General features: G+C 36.2%; 1 pseudogene; it reads right to left on the bottom strand.

Annotated features, from left to right (window-relative positions):
• Window positions 1-22,941: 22,941 nt before the first annotated feature.
• On the bottom strand, window positions 22,942-24,203 carry LOC113193247 (E3 ubiquitin-protein ligase makorin-1 pseudogene; annotated as a pseudogene).
• Between the last annotated feature and the right edge of the window lie 376 nt (window positions 24,204-24,579).

Genomic DNA, 24,579 nt, shown 5'->3' with positions numbered 1-24,579 from the left:
TCACAGTTCCTCTAATACATGTATAAACTTGTAGTAAGATTTTGAAACAGGTTGAAGAATTACTTATTAAATATAATGCAATTGCCATAACATTATATGAGGGTTAAAGAGGGAAATAAAAGAGACTGGTAAAAAGAGTAACAGGGAAAAAAAGGAAAGAAAAGATTGAATATAATGTTACAGATCCAAGATAAAAAGGTGAAAAGATGGATGGAAAGTATTTGAGGTAGTGACAGTACAAGAGGGAGAATAGGAGGAAAAACAAGCAAGTATAATGATTCCAATTAATTTTTTAAAGAAATACATTCAAATAGGTTGTAGGTATGATGTTGAATATTAGGGTAACAACTGATAATCAAAATAAAGAATAATATATATGCTCAAAGTTGATATTAGAGTTATTTAGACTAAACCATGCCAAAGTGAAGAAATTTCTTGTTGAATCTTAGTTTGGATTTCATTAGGGTTTTAGACAATTAGATAAAATCCATCATTCTTCTGGTTTTGATCCCTCTAGAGGTGATGGAACACAGGTGATTCTGCCTTAGCTCCTATGGACCTCCCACTGGTTCTAAATTGTAAGCTCAGGGTCACACACAGTAAATTTCAATTTTTAAATCAACATTAAAAAAAATAGTTTCTATAAGGAACAAACATTGTGTGAAAATCTGACATTGGAAAGGTGAATATATAAGCATTACTGACTTCAAGGAGACACAGAATAGAGATGGTGCCAATTTTTCTATATATTTCTTCTTTTAGAATTTATGCACACATAATTATTAGGAGTAGAAATTTGAAAACTTACAGATATTTTTTTTTTTAAAAAAAGATGCATGTAAAGATTACTGATTCTTCTTTATGTTAAGATTATAAAAAATTGCAGGGTTTCTGTTCTCGAGACTAAAAGGCTCAGGGGTCACTCTAGTTAAACTGGGCTGCATGAAATAACCACACAAGAGACACAAATACCTTTTTCTTTGGGGTCGCTGTGACGGCTCTTCTGACCTTAAGGGTCCGCAGAAAGAGAGAGAGCAAGAGCACGCGCTGACCCCTTTTATTGAGGAGAAGCTATTCAAAAGAGGCAAGGGGTCAGGTTTCAGGGGGCTGAGTCTGTCTTCATGATGTCCACTATCAGCAAGTTGACTGACACCTGGGTAGGCCACACCCAAGGGCACAGTAAGAGAAGGGGACACACACAAGGCACTTCCATGGAAGATTCTATCCTAAACAGGGCAAGGGGTTATATTACAAAGGAACAGGTGAGCATAGCTTCACCCATAGGGCTGTAGCAAGACACACCCATTTCTCTGAATCAGCGCCTCAGCACCCAGCTGAGGAGTGTAACTCAGTCACCCATAAGGTTGGCCTCCCACATATTCCCCCTTTCTTAATATAAAAAAAGAATGTAACTGGGAAATTTTCTTTCAGTCACTTGGCTCTTGGTCTAAGGTCATCACAATCTGCTATTGAAACACAAAAAGAATTAGTAGAAAACATATTATCTTCATAACAGTCAACACAATAATCTGGATTATTATTACCTTGCCAAACACTCATCAGAAGATTTTTAATCTTTTCCCAATTTTATTGGGATGCATTGTTTTTGGCCATAGTAACAGACATTTTCATTGCCATGGCATTTAGGCCTCTCCATAAACCATAGAGCAAAGGGCTCACTCACATTATTTATTACATTGTCTTCTAGAACATCATTACTTAGTTCTCATCCTTCCATCAGTACTTATCTGACCATGAAGGAAGTTGGATGTAATTTAAATCAAACATTAAGAAAATCCATACATTGTAAGTTTTAAGTCGTAGCCACAAAGGCCGAAATTGAATAAGCAAGGAATAATATTTAAAGTAGTTACTTTAGGTATTATGAGACCAGCAGTTTGTCTAGGTCTGGTTAATAGACATACACCTGTTTTAAAGCCTGAATATTAACTTTAGCATATTATAGTTCTGAAATATTAGCTGGCAATAATTAATGAGGCAATAGGTTGTATTTTTATAGGCTACAGGATATTTATCATTTTTTCTCTTCACTCTCATATTTAAGGAGTTAATTAGGTCTGTCAGTAATACAAATAACCTTGGAAAAATTTATTTTAATAATCTTTCCAACAATTGTCCATAAAGGTAAATGTAGTCTTAGTCACTAAAGTCCAGCATAATTGGCTGGCTTGAGTTTTTTATCTGCTGTTTAGCATAAGTTTCTGTCACTGGTGTGGTCAATTTGGCTACCTCAGTCACGGGAGCTGGTGATAACTGGCTCGTGACAAACCTCAAGTCAATGTCCAGTAGCTCAGTTTCTTTTTGGAATGTACACAACTGTTACAGGGTTTGAGTGGGGCATGCCTGTCCACCTACATAAGCAAGATAATATCCATAAGCCAATCATCTTCTGCCTAGTGCAACCATACTGTGAGGAAACTCTATATGCTCGTAGCTGTTAGTGGCAACTGAAGGCTATACTAACATTTTCTCTTCTTCTATTAAATTCATTGTCAAAGGATAACCCTGATGAGAAAAGAAAGGAAAAGGAAAAGCATAGAAAAAAAATGGGAACCAAGAAAGAGAAAAGCATCCAGACATGGCCCATTCCTGTAGTTGCATTTGTCTCCTGCTGTGGTGAGCAGGCAGTCACTGTTGACTAGTTTCTGTCATTAGGGTTCTGATCTGAGCTGGATGTGGGGAGCAAAGCAGCCATGGGGCAGGAGACCTCTCTCAGAAGGGGAGAAGAATTAGGCCTTTGCACCAGTGGGGGGGTGAGGTTCTTTGCCTCACATCTGTTGGCTCCCATTTTCTCCTGATGGCCCCTCTGCGACTGTGCCTGGCTTAGGTTGTCCCTCCCTTGAGGAATCTTACCCGTCACTGGCTAACCAGCCATTCTCCGGGGCCAAACAGGGTGAGGTGGAGTGTGCATGGCATCGTCCCCAAGAGGGCTCTCTGTCTCTTTGATAGATGATGCCCCCATTGCCTCCACGCCAGCATTTACCCTAGGATCAGCAAACTCAGGTTTCTTCTCCCTGGAGGGCCCAGTTCACAGCACTGGGCTGGCGGGGATGGGTTCAGGAAGGAAGGAGACAGGCCATAGAAAGACAAACTGTAATATAGTGACAAAGCTGAAAGAGACAGATGAAGAGATCCCTCATACAGAACTGGCCCTAATTGGTGTTACTCACATCTGGTCCATAGCTGCTATCCATACGGATGCAGAACAATCCATTATTTCAACACTGTCTTTTTCTCAAAAGATACTTCCAGACAGTCTGTTTACCATAAAATCAATATATAGGTATAACTGACCATTACAGTCAGAACAATTAATTTAGTTTCATGGGTGGACTTTCCAGTCTACACTGCAAGACACATTAAGGTGGACCTGGAAAATGGGTCCATACAAGTCTTTTTATAATTTTTATTTACCTGACAAGCTCGTGAAGCTGCATGGCTATAAGCTCTGTAGCTGGAAATTGACCTTCCTGGGCCAGGTTTCTCAGTCATTATCATGATGATTGGTTTAAACTCTCCAAACTCTCCTTTGATATCTGATTTAATTTACTGAATCATGTTTAGTAATATTAAGACTCTCAATATTACAATTTAAGAAAAAACTTTTAAGGTATTTTGTAAAATCTAGTGTCTCTCTGGGATCCTGTATTTCCCCTTTTTCTTATTTAATAAAATTGAGTAAAGGCTTGGCATAAGTCATAGTATTATTAGTTTAAGTTATAGATAATAGTACAAGTATTTAAATGACTAAGAATAGATTTACCTTTTATTGATTATTAATTTTTTTATATAGACTAGTCGATCCATCCTGACAATTTAGAAAGAATCCTCAATCTTTTTGAGAGAACGTCTCAAAATCTCTATATTTTAGAATATTATCCTTTAAATAGGTATCTCTTAATTGCCTTTAAAAAATATGATGAAGGTTATTTTCTGTGTAGGGAGCAGTATATAAATCTTACTGTATTTTTTATGGACAATAGATCTAGTTAGAGAATTTATATAATATGAATGAATTTTTTTTTAAGTTTGTAACCTTTATTGTTTAAAATTAATATATAACTTTAATTTGGAGAACATTAGTCTTAATAAAATGTTTTTTTTAGTTTTATAATTATCTAACAAACAAAATATGTAAAAATTAGTATCTCAGTGTCTTAGAATTAATCAATTTTAGTCTCTAAGGGCAATTGTTAAAATTGGGATTTAAGTTAGTAGTTCAATATACTTAATGTTTAATCAACAATGTGAATTTATTTACCAAAATTAATCTTTATCTTAAACAGTAAGAATTATTAGGCAATAAGGATCTTTCTTTAAAGAAATAAACTTACATTTTAATAGGTGTTTATCATGTCAAAATATGAACAAAATTTTAGCTCACATTAGTGTAGTTAAATTAGGAAAATAACCTGAAATATCCTTAAATTAATTATAGTCAGTTTAGTATATATAAATCTCTCTTTTAATTGTTCTAACTTTTTACATCATCTGTTTAAATAACAATATAAAAATCTTTTTTTTTTTTACTTAGGAAAATGAATTTAAAGACCTTGTTTTACCCAAAGATGATTTCTTTCTTCTTTTTAGGATCCATGTGTGCTTTTTCTTTGTTGAAGCATCTTTTTCTTTTGGAAAATGTTTTTGGTTATATTTTGGAACAATTTCTGAAAACCTTAGAATCGATAAACAAATTATTATACTTTGATAAGAAATATCAATGAAAATAGTTAAAATCCTTAGATATTTTGTAGACATAATTATAATTATTTATTATCTTATGAGTTTGAACAGTAACTTTGAGAATTAGAAACTACTTGAAGATTGTATTTTCACTTAAAAGTAAATTTATAGTAAACACATTTATCTCAAATATCTGTAACTGAAAAGGCAGAGTATCTGATAAATGTAAATATAAAACATAAATTATAGGTTTTCTGTTGAAGAAAAACAATTAGGCAAATATATATTAACTAATCAATTAGGCATGTGCTAATTAATTTATAGATTAACAAATATATATTATCTAAATATCTAAAAAATATATATATTAAGAATAAGAACATAACTTATAATTGTATTAACTTTATGTAACCATGTGGTCTTAAAATATTTGGATCCATTTTAATTTATTTTTAACTAGGAGTGCACTCTTCTATGTGATGTCACTTGATGTAACTGAAATAAGATCCTTGAATATACATATTTATTTTTTTATAGTTAGGAATGAGAATAAGGATTTTTTTGGTCATCATAGGAACATTGCCGGCTTTGTTCCTGTGGTGAGCAAATGCATCCTCATAACTTCCAAAATTAAAAGTAAAATATAAAGAAGCATGTTTGATATCTCTCATCAATAGAACATTATTTAGTAACACAACTATAGAGAAAAGTCAGGTTATTTAACTCAGAACTAACTTAAATTTAGGACTGCAACATAGAAACCTGTGGAATTAAATTTTGTCTGAAAAAGATATCTTTCGTTAGCATTTACAGGTAGGCATTTTTAAAATACACGCTCTGAGCAGCTCTGGTAGAAATCTGAAACACAGTAGTACAGGTTAGTGGCTGGAAGGCGGGACTAGAAGTCCTGTCTGAGTGACTATGGAAGAACCAATCGGAAGCCCACAAAAGTGTGGGAGGTGGGACCAGGAAGCCGCTCTTCCGGCCAGGCACCCCATGGTTACCATGGTGATGCAAACCACATGGAGTCCGCTGCCCATTTTTGGGGCAAAAGTTCCCCAAGTTTTCCTAGCTGATTGCATTTTGTTTGATTTTGTCTGCATTTCCCCCCCCCCCCCCGGCCAAGATCTTACTGCGGTAGCAGCTTGTTCTGTCTCTGCGACCTGTGGTTGCAGCTCGTGTACATCCTGCACTTTTTTCTGTGGCACATGGGTGCTCCAAAGGTTTTTTAGCAGCAAACGCTAGCATTACCATCAGATCTTAAGTTAGTCTGTGTTTGGCATTTAGGTAAAGTAATTCAAGGGTTAAAAGCACTGCTGGCTGCAGGGGCTAGAACCCCATAGCGAACAGCAAGCAGCAGCAGCTAAAGTCTCTTGTCCCCAGCGGCTGAGTTACAGCCATTCTGATTCACAGGACAATCAAGTAGTAAAAAGGTCCGTACATACTTTCTGAGTAATGACAAAAACAATAGAAAATTGAAACTTATTTCTCTCCAGGTAAACATCACATTTTCTCTCCCTTTTTCTCACTCTCCTAGCACAAACTTCTAGAACATAAAGGCCAAAAAATCTCCTCTTTTTTTTTTTTTTTTAATATGATGCTGAGGATCGAACTCAGGTTCCTCCCATGCTAGGCAAGCACTCTACCGCTGAGCAACAATCTGAGCCCCAAAAAAATCTTTTATAAAGATTTATAAAAACAATTTTTAAAAATCCACAAAAGTGCACTTTCCATGGAGAGGACTCAACTCAACAACATAGCCCATCAATCATCTTAATAACTATATTTATTTAGAGTCTCTACAATTATACCCCAGTATTAAAAATTTTAACGTCACAGATTTTCCTTTTGTCTAATTCACTTACATTCTACAATTCTGCCCACAATACTCTGCAATCCTAAGCATGCTTAACTTCTGGAGAGAACTTTCAACTTCACTAACTTTCTTTAATATTTAAATTGGAGTCCCCTTAGGAGCCAGCATTTGTCGCTTTTGTCCCGGCGGCTTAAAGACCTTTCGCCCCACGTTGGGCGCCAATTGCTGGGTTTCTGTTCTTGCGACTAAAGGGCTCAGAGGTCACACTAGTTAAACTGGGCTAACTGGGCTGCACGAAATAACCACACAAGAGACACAAATACCTTTTTCTTTGGGGTCGCTGTGACGGCTCTTCTGACCTTAAGGGTCCGCAGAAAGAGAGAGAGCAAGAGCACACGCTGACCCCTTTTATTGAGAAGAAGCTATTCAAATGAGGCAAGGGGTCAGGTTTCAGGGGGCTGAGTCTATCTTCATGTTGTCCACTGTCAGCAGGTTGACTGACACCTGGGTAGGCCACACCCAAGGGCACAGTAAGAGAAGGGGGCACACACAAGGCACTTTCATGGAAGATTCTATCCTAAACAGGGCAAGGGGTTATATTACAAAGCAACAGATGAGCATAGCTGCACCCATAGGGCTGTAGGAAGATACACCCATTTCTGTGACTGAGCGGCTCAGCACCTAGCTGGGGAGTGTAACTCAGTCACCCGTAAGGTTGGCTTCCCACAGTTTATATGCATGATGTTTTTGAATGTGCCATTCTATGGAATTTTAGCATGCTTGTAGGCTGGAGTAAGCATTGTCATAATCAGGACACAAAGTTATTCTATTATCACAAATAATCTTTAATACAGGCAATATTTCCTTATATCTACAGTGGTCCCATGACATTATATCATCTAGAAACTTTGTAACTGTCTTAGTTTGTGTTCACATGTTGTATTATATTTGTACAAGGATATGATCACCTAACAACACATTTTTCAGAGTACATTTCTGCCTTAAAGTGGTACATGACTTTAGTTGCATTCTTACTCAACTTACCCCAGCAACCACTGATGGGTTGTCCATCACTATTAACTTCTCCCTTTGAGAAAGTTACCCAAAATGAGTCATATGATGTGTGATACTTTGACTTCTTTAAAAATTACTAATTTAGTGTATGTAATTATAGTTGTACATAATTATAGTTGTACATAATAGCAGGGTTCATTTTGATATTTTTCTAAATACATATAGCATAGTTCTTCCCATTTTGCTTTCTGTTCAAAGTAATACCCTTTAGATCTATCTTATTGTTGCTTGAACAATAGTTCATTCTATTTTTTTGTTGTTGTGTAGTATTCCATTGTTTAGATATACCATGTTGTTGTTGTTGTTGTTGTTTTTGGGGGGGGACCAGGAATTGAATTCAAGGGCACTTAACCACTGAGCCACATCCCCAGCCCTATTTTGTTTTTTATTTAGAGACAAGGTCTCACTGAGTTGCTTAGCAAGTCAATTTTACTGAGGCTGGCTTTGAATTCATAATCCTCCTGCCTCAGCCTCTTGAGCTGCTGGGATTACAAGCATGGGCCACCACGCCTGGCATTCCATGTTATTTTAATCCATTCACTCGCTGAAGAATTTTTGAGTTGATTTCAATTTGGTGTTACTTCAAAAAAAGCTTGTGTATAAGAGCATTTGTATATAATTTTTTTTATATTTTTGTTTTTAGCTGTAGATAGATATAACACCTTTATTTATTTTTATATGATGGTGAGGATTGAACCCAGTGCTTCACACGTGCAAGGCAAGTGCTCTGCCACTGAGCTATAACCCCAGCCCTTTGTATAAATTTTATTCAAACTGAGTTTTTATTTATATAGAATAAATGTTCAACAGTGGGGGTAGGTGCTGGGTGATGTAATAAGTATATGTTTAAATTTATTTTTTAATAAACGTCCAATTGTTTCACAAACTGGTTTATCATTTTTAAAAAGCAAATTTATAATCTGAAGAGAAACCAGAGGAGAGTAGTTCAACAATGCATTATCTCCAGCATTGCATAAAAGAATCAGTTTCTCCATGTGTTTGCCAGCTTTTGACTCTCTCAGGTATAGTTTTAGTCATTTTCATAGGTTTAGCAAGGTATCTTATCATGTTTATCATTTGTAATTCTCTTATTACTGATGATATTTATCACTGTTCCATGCTTTGTTTTTTTCTTTTGTTTTTTTTTTTTGGTACATATTCTTTAGAAAAGTGCATAGCAAAGGTTTGGGCAGAGGATATAAATCAGTGCCAGAGTTCTTGCCCTGGGTTTGATCCCCAGTACTACACAAATATATACACATTTTCAAAAAATTAAAACTCTTGTTGATTTTCTCATTAGTGGTTCATTTTCTTATCATGTATTTTAGAGGGATATGAATATATTCTGAATATGAATTCTTTGATTAATATGTGATTTGTCAACATATTTCAAGTTGATAACTTGCCCATCTTCTAAATGGGATCTTTTGCTGAATAAAGATTTTTAATTTTGATAAAATTGAACTTATCATTTTAAAAATTTTATTAGTTATGCCTATGCTATCATGCTTAAGAAATCTTCACCTAGCCTTATGTTACAGAGATTTAATACTATATATTCTGCTAAAACAATATATAGTTAATACAAGTCTATAATTTGAATTTGTTATTGAAAGTGTAGGTATAATGATTACTGTGAGGAAGGTTTTCATTTTTTTCTGTGAATGTCCAATTATTCCAACACAATTTTTGAAAAGACTATTTTTCTGTCACTGATTTACTTTAGTGTCTAGTCAAAAATCAGTTGACCCTCTTTATGCATGTCTACTCCTGCTTTCTCTTTTCTGTACTATTGATCTATTTGTCTAACCTCTGAAATGCAGTGTCTTAAAATTGAATAATGTAATTCCTCAATATTTTTCCCCTTTATACATTATCATGTTTTTTAAATATCATTGTACTTTAAATACAGTGGAAGATATTAAGAGCTCATCTTATATGCAATATTTTTTTTTCATATCTAAACACTACTTTATGTTGATACATTCTCTGGATTTGATTTGGTAACATGTATTCATGCATTTGTTGTTATGTGCAAACAAAATTTGACTTCAGTTACTGTTTATTCTGTTAAACAGATATTGCTATCAGATTATATTAAACTCTTTCAAATGCTTTGGGAAGGTTTCTGTCAAGCAAATGACACATGTGGCCCATCCCTGGAGTGGCAGTCCCAGAATGTCAACTCACTGAATAGTTTGCAGGCATTGGTGACAAGAGGTAAGAGGTGGCTTATATAAACACTAGACAGAACAATGTTTTGCTCATACACAGACAAAATAGAGAAATCTCAGCTTGAGTAGGGATTGTTAGTCTCTGAAGACCAGTGAACTTCACCTGCTAGCCAATGCAGGAAAATGGTCCATATGATCCCTTCTAGTGTTGTAGGCAAAGGACCAGTTTACTTAGTCTCAGCTAAGAAGAAATGTATCCAGGGAGTTGGCCACTAGATATTGTATGATGAACATAACTAAAGGGAGAAGAGAAATAAAAATTAAGCCTGTATCAAGAAAAGATATCCCTAAACAAAAAAATTAGGTTAGAGGTGTTTCTTATTTCCTTGTAGGCACACATTCCAGGCCCAAGGTTGTCAGGCTCTGCATAAATGCTTTTATCAGCTCTTTCTTTTCCAAAACAGCTCTCCTGTTGTTTTCTGGTAATTAGAACTTTCTGATAAAGTTTCAGGGAATAATTGGACCTTTTAAAAATGTACCTTATTTTTTTTAAATATGTTGCTTCCTAAATTTTGTTATTTTAATAATCTCTAAGGAGATGAATGGTACTTGAAAGATGATAGAGTAGGAGACAACAGAACATCCCTCATTCACAGGTATCTGTGAATGAAAATAGCCTTGGAGTGGGGAGAGGGGGCTGGCTTACCTTTTCAGTTAAGGACTTGCAGCAGCACACTAGAAAAAAACACTGGACATAACTATACAGAAGGCATCACCTGGGAGAATGGCACACCTGGCAACCAAGAAGGTTATAAGCTGTCAGTATTAGTCACATGGAAGATGCCACCATTGTCTCTGGTGATCTTCTCTACAGAAGACACTGACAACTTTTACAACTGAGATAACCAACAGTCATTGACACTGTGAGCCCCATGAAGGGGAACATTCTACTTACTCTCACCAAAAAAATGAGAGATCATTGTCTGTTGTCACCATCACCCCAACTGCAATGCATACCCCAGAATCTGGAGTAGAGGCTGGCATAGTCCAGACTTTATGCCACACTATACCCTATCTTTGACCTAAAGCCATTGTTATTGATAGCTAACCCACTCCAATTCCTGGAGCCAGGTAACTCTGTCCAAGCCAATATTACAGACCCTCATTCTTGATGCCATCCATTGAAGTGTCTTAGTCGTCTGGTCCAATGCCCTGAGTTCATGTACATTCTGAACCATGTATTTGCTGTTTCTTATGCACATTCCTGACCCTTAAACTGTGGCTACTCTAGACCTTCACTGCAGACAACAGGTCCACTGGTATAGCAAATGTGTTCATCCCATGGTATATAGAATACTAGGATCCCTGAACTCCTAAACTCTGACTCTGGGGCTCTTCTGTGTGCCTCTGCATATAACATTACCATCATCAATATAGCAGCATGAGCACTTGAACCAAGGAGATTGGTGTCATTAACTCCTTGGTCTGTTCCCATGTAACTGTCTCATGGTCCTTAGCTCCATGGACACACCACATTTATCATGGAGCAGTCATCAGTTCTAACTCCACTTAAGTGGGCTCAAGAGTGAGATAAGGTGACAGGAGTGATTCTCTTTGCAGAAAAAAGTTCAGGAACACTTCAAGGGCACTTGTCAATGAAGATCCCAACAGGTCTCAATGCTGTTGCATAAACCCAAAAGCTTTGGCCACTAAGGACCCCTGAAATCTTCATTGCTGCTTACCTTAGCCAACAGAGCTATATGGAAACTATATTACTGTGTCTAAATGAGCAGTAATGACAATACCCCACCTAAGATCACCATTACATTTGTCTGTTGCCGAAGACCCCATTACAAAAAAAAAAAAAAAAAGAACAAGTCTAGAAAGACTGGAAAGATAATTTCCCTAACAAATATACAGATATCAATGAAAGGCAAAAAGAAGCATGTCACCACCAGAGAATTTCCATTTTCCAGTAACTGATCACAAAGAAATGGAAATTTCTGAATTATCTAACAAAGAGTTCAAATGAACTGCTTTAAGGAAGTTTATCAAACTACCAGAAAACATTAATATACAACATAACAATTAAAAAATACTAAAGATATAAAAGAAGAAATTCAACAAAGTGGCAAAACATTAAAATGTTGGAACTGAAGAATACAATGAATAAAAACTTCCAAAATGTAGTAGAAAACACCAACAGCAGACTTGATGAAACAGAAGAATCTGAAGTCAATAACAGTATGTGAAAATGTACAGTTACAGGAGTAAGATGAAATGTATGAGATATAGGGGACACAAAAAAGAGAGACTACCATTTATATTAGAAATGTGAAGAAGGAGGAGAATAAAAGAAAGAGACTCAAAACTTATTAAATAAATAGCAGCTGAAACTTTCCAAATATGGGAAAAAATAACATCATCCCAGTACATAGCTCAAGGTCTTCAGTCAGCTTCACCCCAAGGAAGACTTCATTGACACATAATCAAACTGTCAAAAATCCAATAAAAAGACGGACACTTGAAAGGAGAAACATAAAAGAATTTTCTCATATACAAAGAAACATTTATAAGGATATCATAAGTTTAGTTTGTTTCAGCTGAAGCTTTACAGGTTAAGAAAGAGTGGGATGATATTTTCTAATCTAAAAAATAAAGAAAGCAAGCAAGCAAGAAAGAAAGAAAGAAGAAGGGAGGGAGGGAGGAAGAAAGGTAGATCTCAAACAACCTAATGTCAAAGCTGAAGCTATTAGGGAAAAACAAAACAAATCATATCCTAGTAATATAGAAGGAAGGAAATAATAGAGGACAATAAATAAAATTTACACTAGAAAAGCAATAGAAAGTTTCAGTGAAACTGTGCTGGTTTTTAAAAAGTTAAACCAAAATGGTAAAACTTCAGGTAGACTAACACAAAAGAGAGAGAGTCTAAAATAAATAAAATCAGAAGATACATGAAAACTGATACCACAGAAATACAAAAGGCCATATGTGACTTCTACAAACAATTGCCAGCAACAAATGAATACTCTGAAATAAATGTATGTAAAGAATAAAAGTATTTAAACCAACAAAGCTCATATATCTCAAAACCACAATTAACTTGAAAAGTTGAAAGATTTTCCTTTAATATAAGGAATGAGACAAGGGACAAGAGTTCCACGCCTATAGCTGCCACTTACCATTGTGCTGGAAGTCCTAGCCTGAACAAACGAGCAAGGAAAAAAATAAATAAATAAAAAGACACCCAAGTAATAAAAATAAATAAAACGGTTTCTATTAATATGTGAGGTGTTCTCATGTATAGAAAATGCTAAAAAAGAACTCTTAAAACTAATTTAAAATTCAGTAAAGTTGCAAGATACAAAATCGACATACAAAAAGCAGTTGCTTTTGTACTCAATAACAAGAAAATAATGTTACAGTGAAATCAAGAAGAAAATCACATTTAAAATAGCTACTGAAACACATATTTTTAAACAAATTCAAACAGAGATGAAAATCTCTAACCTGAAATTATAATCATCAAAAGACATTGAGGAACACAAAAGGATAATGGAGAGATAGTCCATGTTAATAGATTGGAAGAAGGCCAAAGAAGTTTAGACTCAATGAATCCTAACCAAAATTTCACTGATATTTTTCACACACACACACACACACACACACACACACACACACACACAAATCAAATCCTAAAATGTGTGTACAACTATAATAGAACCTTCAGATCTACAGTAACCTTGAGCACAAGGGACAAACCTGAATCATCACACTTCCTATTTTCAGATTATGTTCCTAAGCTCTAGTAAGCAAAACATTTTAGTACTGGCATAAAAACAGACACACAGAACTGAAGAACAGAATATAAGGCTTATAGAAATAACCTCGTGCAAACGGTGGCCAAATAATCTTTGTTGAAGTTACCAAGAATGCACTCTGGGGAAACAGTGGTGTCTTCCTTCAGTAAGTGGTACTGTGAAAATTAGATATCCACATGTCAAATAAAGAGAAAAAAATTATTTTTCCTTCCTCATACTGTATTTAAAAATAAGCTAAGAACTAATTAAAGGTTTAAACATAAGACCTGAAAACATAACAATTTTAGAAAAAATATAGGGAATGTACTCTTTGACATTGGTTTTGGAAAGCATTATGGGGCATAACACAAAACCACAAGGTCAAAAGCAAAAATAGACATGGCAGGACTATACCAAATGAAAAAAGTATAGACATGGCAAAGTGTATGAGTTACCTTTTCATTACTGTGACTAAAATACATGACACACAAAAAAAAGGAGGAAAGAATTATTTTGCCTCAAGGTTTCAGTCCATGGTTGGTTGCCTCCATTGCTTTGGGACTGAAAGTGAGGCTGAACATCATGGCAGAAGGACACCCCAGAGGAAAGCTGCTGAATTCATGGCAACCAGGAAACACAACACACTTCCAGTGATATACTCCCTACCAAAATGCCCACCTGCCTACAGTTTCTACCACCTCTCAGTAGTCCATTCAAATTTCAAGTCCATCAAATGGATTAATCCACTAATGAAGTTATAACCCTCAGGATTCAATCACTTCCTAAAAGTTCCACCTCTTATTATTTCTGCATTTGGGACCAGGTCTTTAACAAATAAGCCTTTGGGGGACATTCCTGATCCAAACCATAATACAAAGAAAGAAAGAAATGAAATATTATCCTATATAATTGGATAAAACTTTTCCAAATCATATATCCAATAATGAGTTAATATGCAAAATATAGAAGGGGCTCAATAGCAAACATATACATAAAATAAAAAAAAATAATCTGAATGAAAATGAACAAAGACCTACATAGATATTTCACAGGGAAGCACAGGTAGTATAAAAATAGCTAACAGGTACTGATAAGGTGCTCTCTATCATTAATCATCAGGGAAATGATGCCCAAATGAGATATGTCATATCTACTGAGATTACTATTCTCAGAATGTGAAAATGCAACTTGTGTTGGAGAACTTGTAGGACCTTATGTGCATGGAGCACTTATACATTATTGAAGGGGATGTAATCTGGTATAGCATTATAGAAAGTAGCATGGTAGCATGGTGGTTCCTTAAAAAATTAAAACTGCCATCATAGAATCTCACATCAAAGGATATAAAAAAATAATCACAGGAACTGGAATCAGGATCACAAAAGTATCTCTGTACTACTATGTTTGTTGCAATAGTATTTACCACAGGCAAAATGTGAAAACAAACTTGTGTTCATCTGTGAATGAATGGGTGAAGAAACTCTCTCACCCACACATACCCACCCACACACACCTACACACATACACACTGGACTATAATTCAGACTTAATAAAGAATGAATATCCTGCAATTTTGTAAAAACGTGGATGAATATGGTAATGCTGCTCTGTGATACAAAGTAAGTCAGGAACAAATAAACAACTATTTCATGATCTTACATGTGGAATTTTAAAATAGTCACACTCACAGTAGCATAATAGAAAAATGGTTCACAAAGGTTGAAAGTCAGGGGAATTACAGAGATACTGGTCAAAGAGTACAAAACTGCAATTATAAGTAAGTTCTTGAACCTAACAAACAACGTGGGGAATATAGTTAATAGTAAGGTCTCATATCCTTGAAATTCACTAAGATAATATATATATATGGACATGTTAATTAGTTTGATTAGGGAACCATCTCACAATGTGTGTAAATATCCAAACCTCATGAACATTTTGAATGTATATAATTTTTATTTGTTAATCAAATAAAATCAATGAAAAAGAAAAAAAATTCTACCTGTTATAGTTGAATCATTGCTTTGATTTTACTCAAGTGTATTTTTTAATAGCAAATAACTTTTCCTTGATGAATGCTATTTGCATTGAAATTTATACTTTTCAATATTATCATCAGTTCTTTCATTTATTTTTTTGTTTTTATCTTTATTTACTATCTTCAGTATTTATATTATTTTAACTGGATATATAGCCCATATGAGGTATGTGGCTTTGAGTGAAAGCCAGGAAACATCTTCTGTTATGGATTGGAATTCAACACAGGTGCCTGCAGAAAAGGCTGACCCTGTGGGAGCCTGGCTTCTGCTGAGCTCTTTGCAAAGATCTTGCATTATGCAGCACACACAAGGAGGGGCTTCCTGAGCCTGTTTTGACAGCAGGCAGCATAAGCTCATGTGCCCATGCTCTAAAGGAGTGCTGGGAACACTATTGGCCTGGCCTCTGTGGGACCAGTCAGCTCCCTGCCTAGTATAAGCTCCCAGGGTAAATCCTCTTCATCTACAGGGTCTTTGAATATCCCACTTACATGATTTTTAGAAAATAGTATCTGAGAATCTTTGTGTTACAATAAGAAAACTTGACCATTTAATACTTTTTGTTGATGTTTTGATTTGAAATCTGTCAAACTATTGCATATTTTCTGCATCTTTAAGATTATTTAGTTGCATTTTTCTTTCTCATTGCTTCTTATTTCTGATAAAATAAAAATTCTACTCAAATACATTGTTGCATTTAGAATTTTCTCGATATAATTGAATGTATATTTCTGGGCATTTTCAAAAGAGATGGTATGTATTTTTAAAAAATAAATAAGACTTATTCACGCTTTACTGGTTGCCAGATAACATCCAAAATGCTTGCTTTGTATCAAAGATGATATACACAACATCTCCACATTGTCAATATTGTTATTCCACTCAGAAATACAATATAGGTGTGGCTACTACAGTGTTTTTTTAAGTAGTACTTTGTGATACAGCACCCCAATATTTTATTTTCAAACCTTTTATGTACATAAACTATCTTTGGTGGACAGCACATATTTTCACTTTTAAAAATTAGGTCAAATAATATTACTATTTCACTGAAATACTTATTTTATTCACCATATAATTTTGCACTAGTCTTTTTGTTTTCTGTGAGGAGAAATTATTTTATGGTTCATTTTTTCTGTGTTTCTATTTTCTTTTGAAATAATAAAATATTTACTTATTTACTCATTACCATGTTAGTTATATATCTATTCTCTATTATTTTATTGTTGATTAGAGACTACAAATTGCATCTTTGGTATATTTTTTATCAAGCTAGAATTTTAGAAGACTTAAACTCTACTCATTGCTTTCCCACTTTGGGGAATGCAGTATTATTGCTTGCATATCTAATTCTATATGCATTAAGATTTCTACAATGGCCATTTATAATTGCCAGCTTTTTTAAAACATATTTTGGTATTCTCCTCTCTTTCAGGTATTTCTGTGTACCAATCTTCAAAAGTCATTTCACTCCTTACAGAATGATCATATACCCCTTTAAAGACAAGCCTACTGGCAATACATTCTTTTTTACATTTTATCTGGTATTATTTGTATTACATATTTAACTTAAAGAATATTTCACTGGCTCCAGAACTCTAGACTGGCAGTTTCTTTTTTTTCCTGCAAATATACAAAGTATATTATACTATTATTTTCTTACATCTATATTTTTTGTAAGAAATCAGCCATCAGTTTTATAGTTGTATCTCTGAGGCTAATGTTTATTTTCTACCTTCTCTTGGTGTATCTTGTCTTTCTTTAGTAGTCAGTATACTTGATTACAATTTCAGATTTTACTCTTCAAGTGAACTCAGGAAATATGATTTTATTATCCATATTTCCCCCATTATTAAGGTGAGAAAACATTTCCTGTAGCTTTTTGCATTCAGGGCAGAGGCAGAAGTTTCTATAAAGTAGGTTAATAAATCAGCTATACATCAAAGAAGGAATTGGAAGGGAAACAAAATATTTCCAGCTAAATGATAATAACAACACACAATAGTAAAGCAGTGTTTTGAGGGAATGTATAGCTCCAAATATATCCTTTAGAAAATAAGTGATCACATTAAATATAAATTGATAAAAATCATAGATCTGTAGAATAACAAAAAAAGCTTTTATAAGATAAATATCAGACACAGAATGCACAAAAGATATACAAAATTAAAGCCAATTACACAATAATCAGGCATGGTGGTACATGCCTATAGTCTCATTTACTCTGAGGCTGAGGCAGGAGGGTTCAGTAAGTCCAGGAATTTAGGGACCAGCCTGCTTAACATAGTGAGACCCCATCACTTAAAAAATGATTACACAATTGAATGAACAATATAATAATTAAACTCAAATGTTAAATGTTTGTTTTCTGGTTGTTGATGTTCTAGGGATTGAAGACAGAGGTCCATTATTACCCCAGTTTTTTTTTTTTTGGGGGGGGGTGCAGTGTGGGGAGGACTAAGTTGATCACATCTTACGAGATCTAATCAATCTTGCTAGATTGCTGAGGCTGGATTCCAACTTATGATCTACCTGTTTAAGATTTCTGAGTTTCAGGGAAAACTTGCAATGTTCTTTGAACATTATAATTTATTTCAATTGTTTTCCCTATCAACGACATCTTTGTTTTCTAGCTCTGATTCCCATAAATCTTATCTTTCTTCTCATTACCAGCTGGAGGAGGTACAGCATCTCAAACTTAGCATGTCTAAAAGTAAGCTACTGATCATGTTTTACCACCTTGGGTCCACATTATCTTCTTCTTGTGTATCCCCTTTGAAAATGAATATTCCTCTCTTCAAGTGGACCACACCCCCAAACTCAGTCATCCTTGAATATTTTCTTGCTTTTACACACCCTAGCAAATACAAACTAGCAGATTCCATTGACTTTAACCTCCAAATACAGCAAAGTTCTCACCATTGCTTAATGCCTTTCCTGCTACCACCCAGTGGTTTGCATGATTGACAGTTACCTGGTTTCCCTACCTCACCCTTTGCATATTGTTATCAATCAGCTAGAGTGATTACATTGAAGGTTATCAAGTCAGGTCTTTCTCGTTTTTTTTTGTTTGTTTGTTTGTTTTTGTTGTTGTTGTTTTTGTTTGTTTTGTTTTTAGCTACATCCCCAGCAAACTGTTTATTTTTTTTATTTTGAGATAGGTTCTCACTAAGTTGGTTAGGTCTTTGCTAAATTGATGATAATGGCCTCAAACTTGCAATTCTCCTGCCTCAATTTCCCAGTTCCTGCAATTATAGGCAAGTGCCACCATAATCAACTAAGTAAGTCTCTTTAGCACTCTTCAGTGGCTTCTCATTACATGGAGAATAAACCTCAAAAGCTCATGTATTTTCATGCTCATGAGAATCCTCATCCTGTTTCCCATATCACCTCATTAACCACGTTTTCTGCTACAGACCCACTACCTATCCATTCCAGTAACTAAGACCCTCCTGCAACCCTGGGGCAAAACAGTCACCTGTCCTTCACATATGCTCTTCCCCTCTGCCCAAATAACTGACTGCTGACTTTCAACAATGCATAGCACATTTCTTCATGGCTGTCAGATACTATTAATATTGGGAATTTTTCTATCTTATCTCAAATGACAATGCCCCACCTCCACTTGCCACAGTATGTCTCCAGTCCTCATTTTTTCGTTACTTCTTATTGCTCAGAATAATTTACCAGTTTGTTTTCTGTATTTTGTCTTCTTATAATCAGTTTCTTACATAGAATGTGAACTGCTCACAGACAGGCATTTAAGTTTGTTTTGTACACTGCTCTGTTCTAGTTTCTCTGCACACTAATGGGCATGTTGTTGGAATTCAGGTTAACTGGCTGATGGGCTGAATAAACACCTGGTATTGTTTTGGGCCAGCATAGAGATTTAGCGTACTTCATTGCATGGATTTTGTGAATTATGACACAGTCTGAGGTCAAATACCTGGTGTGTGTAGAGCCAGTCCTTAGTTATAAGTAGTTCAGAAGAAACTCATGTATGTCAGACGTGGTATTCTCCATATTACCCTGTTTTACCTAGTGAGGAGGAGAACGGGATTGGATAGGCTGTAGCCTTTTGTGTTAGAGGAAGGTAGATTTCCCTCAGTCTTTTCATTTGCTCCATAAGCACCATTCTTGCACTCTAACATGGTGTGTGGCCACTACTGTATTGTCACAGCAAAATGCAGATGACACCAGCGTGGCAGTGTGACAGGTAAAATGGTTTTAAATAAGTTGTAGTATACAGTCCATCAGGAGCTTAAATGTAATTCTCTGTGGGAACTCCACCCATCCCTGAAGGAAAGAAGAGCAGCTTCCTGACCTCTGTGCCCAGGTCAAGGATGTGAAAGAAGTAAAGGATATTCCTCCCCCTTCCAGAAGTCTTGCTTCCTTCCCTTCTAACCTATGAGGTCAAGGCAAACCTCACCGGCCCCAGGCTCCATTATTTCTTCTCCTTCTAATTTTACAGCTTTGATACGATTAAATGAGCTAATAATTTAAGAGTCAGCAGACCCAACTTGGAATCTTATTTTTTTATTTTTCTTCTGTATAATCTCTTATTAAAATTTTTGGCTAGAAATATTGGAGTCAAAGGCTATAATATGTCCTCATAGAGTTAAGAATTACTGAAGAGAAAGGAGAGTGAAACAGGAATCACATTATAAGAATCAGGATAGTTATAAAGCACATCTGTGGTTATAAACACATCTGAAAGCACTCTTGTGAATTAGGCTTGAGGAGAGGTGAGTTAAAGATTTCTACAGATGAAATAAATAATGCAAATCCACAGAAATCAGAGATAAAGAAAAAAATCATGAACGTTATATTTTCATATGATCAGGTTGTGAATTTCAGAACAAATTATTAGTGTATTCAACTTTTACATGTGAAACTAAATGTAGATTTCATTTTTAGTAATATCAAGACAAGATTAAACAGACTTTCACTACAGAATCTTATAGATTCCTATAGCAAAGGAAGCACTGGATACCTTTAAGTTATAGGTATTTGTAGTTATATTAAAGTCCCAGGTTTATACAATACTAGAAGAAGGCATTTCTGGTCATCAATTCTTTCTCCTGAAAAATATTAGAATATGTACAATACAATTTGACAACAGTTATCCAGGCTTCAAGTTGACCTGTAAGTTCTTCATACTTTTGTGGTTAGTCTCGGGGGAATCAAGGAATTTATTCCTGTTGGAGAATCTCCAATTACAATGACTATACTGAATGACTATAATGAATACAGACTTTACTGCCCTATCTCAAGAGTGTGTGATAATCTGCTACAGTGCCTTGATTGGCTGTGCATATGACTGGATGCATTCCACAATAATGAGTATGAAGAACACAGATGTCACATCTGTCAAATAACCATGATGGTGGGACACTTGTGAAATAAAAAATAATAATAATAACAAAGGATTTTTAAATAGCTTTTGATGCTACTTGTGGTGGCCCAAACCTTTGTTAAATATGTTTCCTTTGGGAAAAGTGCTTCTTTAAAAAGGGCAGGTGGAAAATATAAAGATCTCTGCAACAGTTACCTGTTTTTTTCTTGAAGTCGAAAAATGGGTGGGATCCACAGAACAAAAGCAGTAAATGGACAAAGCAGGAGCATCTCCCAAATCGTTTTCAGGAAACAAAGCATCAAAGTGCAAAAGTCAACATTCCAATCAAGAAATTCTTCTGATAACTGAATGTCAGCTTGCCTTGTGATGATTATACCCTCCCTTTAGTGTAAAAGTGTGACTTATTACTGTAAACCAATTATTCCACTACAATGAACACCTTATAACATAGTTTTGAATGACATCTGTCTACCTGCAAAGCTCAGAGATAGGAAGAGGCCACACCCACAAAAACCTGACCACTGAAGCCCTCAAAAAAGACAAAGTGAAATGTCAGAACTCTGGAAAACCTAAACCATGAAACATTCAACTGTTCATCCAAGACCAGTCTGTTCTGTGTTAAGATATGGTATAACCAGTGATTTAACCTCTATGGCTGATCCCATTTCTCTCTCACATAGACAGAGATAGCACTGCTATTGTAACTACCACCAGTATACTTCTTGGCCCTTTAAGATCTGTTCTTGTCAGATTTTTTGCTGCTGTGACTAAAAGGACCCTACCAGCACAATTATAGAGGAAAAAATGTTTATTTGAAGTCTCACCATTTCAGAGGTCTTAGTCCATAGAAGACCATCTGCATTCCTCCAGGTTTGAGGTGAGGCAGAACATCTTGGTGGAAGAGTGTGGCAGAGGCAGGCAGCTCACATAATGATCAGAGGCAGAGAAAGAGAGACTCCACTCTACAGATACAAATAAATACCCCAAAGCCACACCCCCAATGACCCACCTGCTCCAGCTACACCCCACCTGCCTCCAGTTACCACTCAGTTAATCCCATCGGGGATCAGTTAACTGATTAGGTTAACACAATCATTTCTCCTTCAAGCCTTCTTGCATTGTCTCACACATGAGATTCTGGGGGACACCTTACATCCAAACCATAACAAGATCTGTCTAACACATGAGTCTGAAACCATTAAACCAAGTTTTTCCACTAAGGCTAAGAATACTGCATCTATTTAGGGATAGAAAGTTTCCCATGTACCCACTTAAACCCAACACAGCAAGCTCTTGGGAGTCAACTGCCAATCCTGCACCAATGGTATGCTATTATATCTTCACAGGTGTTCTTTCAAAAATCTTCCTAGCATGCTACAGTCAGCCCATTCACACCTAGTTCTCCTTACCCAGTAGTACTCCTTGTGTGCAGATTAACAAGAGACCAAAACCACAGGAGAAGCGTTGTTGTTGTTGTTGTTGGTGGTGGTGTGTGTGTGTGTGTGTGTATGGGTGAGAGGGGTGGGTTATAGGAGAGAAAACAGTTACAAATCAGAATGTGCAGATTTTACCAAATACCTTGAGGATCCACCTCCCATTTCTGCAGCAGAAAGCTACTTGCCAACAACATTAGGTCCCTTCACCCATCACCCCTACTCTTGGACCTCAAAGCACAGCTGGTGCTTTTGCTTTTGAACTGATGGTCCTAGAAATGTGTGCAGAAAGTCCATAAATACAACCTGGCTGAAAACAGATGACACAACAAACATACACCAACCATCTGACAGTTAAATTCATCTTACAAAAAACTTTAAAAAACAAAACAAAACAAAACAGAGAAAAGAGACACTCCATGGGGGAAGGGGAGAGGGAGCAGCAGGCTCTGGGTGAGTGATCCCAACAGCACCTGGAGTGGAGAGGCCTGCCTAGGAGAGCAAGTGCACTGCCACACAGCTCAGGGGACAGCTACTGCAGAGGCTCACAGACTCCAGATCATCAGGAAGCAAGTTCCACTCATCTTGAGACTGTCAGCAACCTGTAGCCAAAGCATAAGCAACATCTCACCCAGTGAAAAGGTGACAATTTCCTCTTCATCTTGTCAAAGGAATTGCTGTTCTCTCTTTCTTCAATGACTTCCCAAAAGTGGCTCCTTCCCTGGGCCCCATACCTGCCAGTACTTCCCACTGTCTGTGGCTCCTCTCTACTGACATCAAGGTACATACGCTTGTAAAAATAGGTCTTTCCAAATGAGTGACTCCCACATCCTTCATCAAAATAACCTGCACACTTTGCTGTTCATTACCTTCTTGTATTTTTGAATGAGCTGTTGCTTCTTTCTGCTCCACCCATTACTCACATGGAATGACAAAATTAGATGTGATCCAGCATTCTGGACAGGACTTTATGATCTTGCTCTCAAAGTGCTTAGCACTTCTTCACTTGTAAAAACACTTGAGAAAGTGGGTATGGCTGCAGTCAGAGAAGATCCCAGAGCAGTGCTCATAGACCACCTTCATGCAGATCCCACACACCATGTCCTTACTTCACTGCACGGTCAAAGATAGCTCCATATCCTCCTCATGGGCCTCAATGCAAGATTTGATGTGCTGTGAGTTCTGGGTCATTGGGGGGAGGACCTGCAGCCCATGCATAACATAGGACTATCTGGGACAATACACACCCTTCTCCCCATAGTGGCACTCTCCCGGTGCAGTATAGGGGCAGCATAGGGACAAAGCTGTTTCTTACTTTCCACTGCAGTTTGCTCTTTCTCTGATTATTCCTTCCTCACTGATCCCTGCAGGGGTGCTTCAGTGCAGAAAGGGTCAGTGCAACTAGAGTATCCTGGAACAAATTCAGTGACATTCACCCAGTGCTTGGGATCTGCTCCTATCCTTGAATAGTTGGATTTTTTTTTTTTGACCCACCTTTCGCCTGTATTCATTTCGACAAGCAGTCCAACCAAGGTTGAGAGACTTGAGGAAGGGATGGTTTTGTAGTTTTTGAAGTCTGTTTTGTAGGCTTTGAAGCCTGTTTCAACGGCTCTCTATGTTCATTTCTGCAGTGGTCTTCATAAATATAGCATTCTTGTTGAAAATGTTTGCACACCATATGGACTGTCAGAGTGATCATGCTAGTAGTGACAATTATGTCCTTCTTTACAAACCCATGCATCGAATAACTGCAGGTGATCTGTTTAATCCAGCTGCCTTCACTGCCATTACTGATTCCCCATCCCATGGTGGGGGAGCAACAACTGTGAGGATGGGGATGGCGATAGGGGAGGTCACTGCCACTTCCCTGGCTACAGCTCCTGCTCCTGATATGGTGGCTATTGTTGCAAGCAAAAACCTTTTCATGAAATAACATATGGCAAGCCATTTATAAAGCAAAAATCTAAGTATATTTTAAATATATGTAAGTATTTTCAATATTTTATCAACCATCCTTATGATGATTGCTTTTAATACATATTTAGTTTAATGCTACCAATGTATTAGGAGAGAAATGTTGCAAGGGAAGCAGACAAACTCTGTCCTCATGGAACATATAGACTACTAATGGAGACAGAAAACAAACAGGTTAATAAAGAGGTAAAGATGTGACTTCAAAATCT

This window comes from Urocitellus parryii, chromosome 3, assembly GCF_045843805.1.
Source record: "Urocitellus parryii isolate mUroPar1 chromosome 3, mUroPar1.hap1, whole genome shotgun sequence".
Classification (NCBI taxonomy): domain Eukaryota; kingdom Metazoa; phylum Chordata; class Mammalia; order Rodentia; family Sciuridae; genus Urocitellus; species Urocitellus parryii.
Note: the sequence above shows the minus strand (reverse complement) of the source record. Positions and strands in the feature narration are given on the sequence as shown.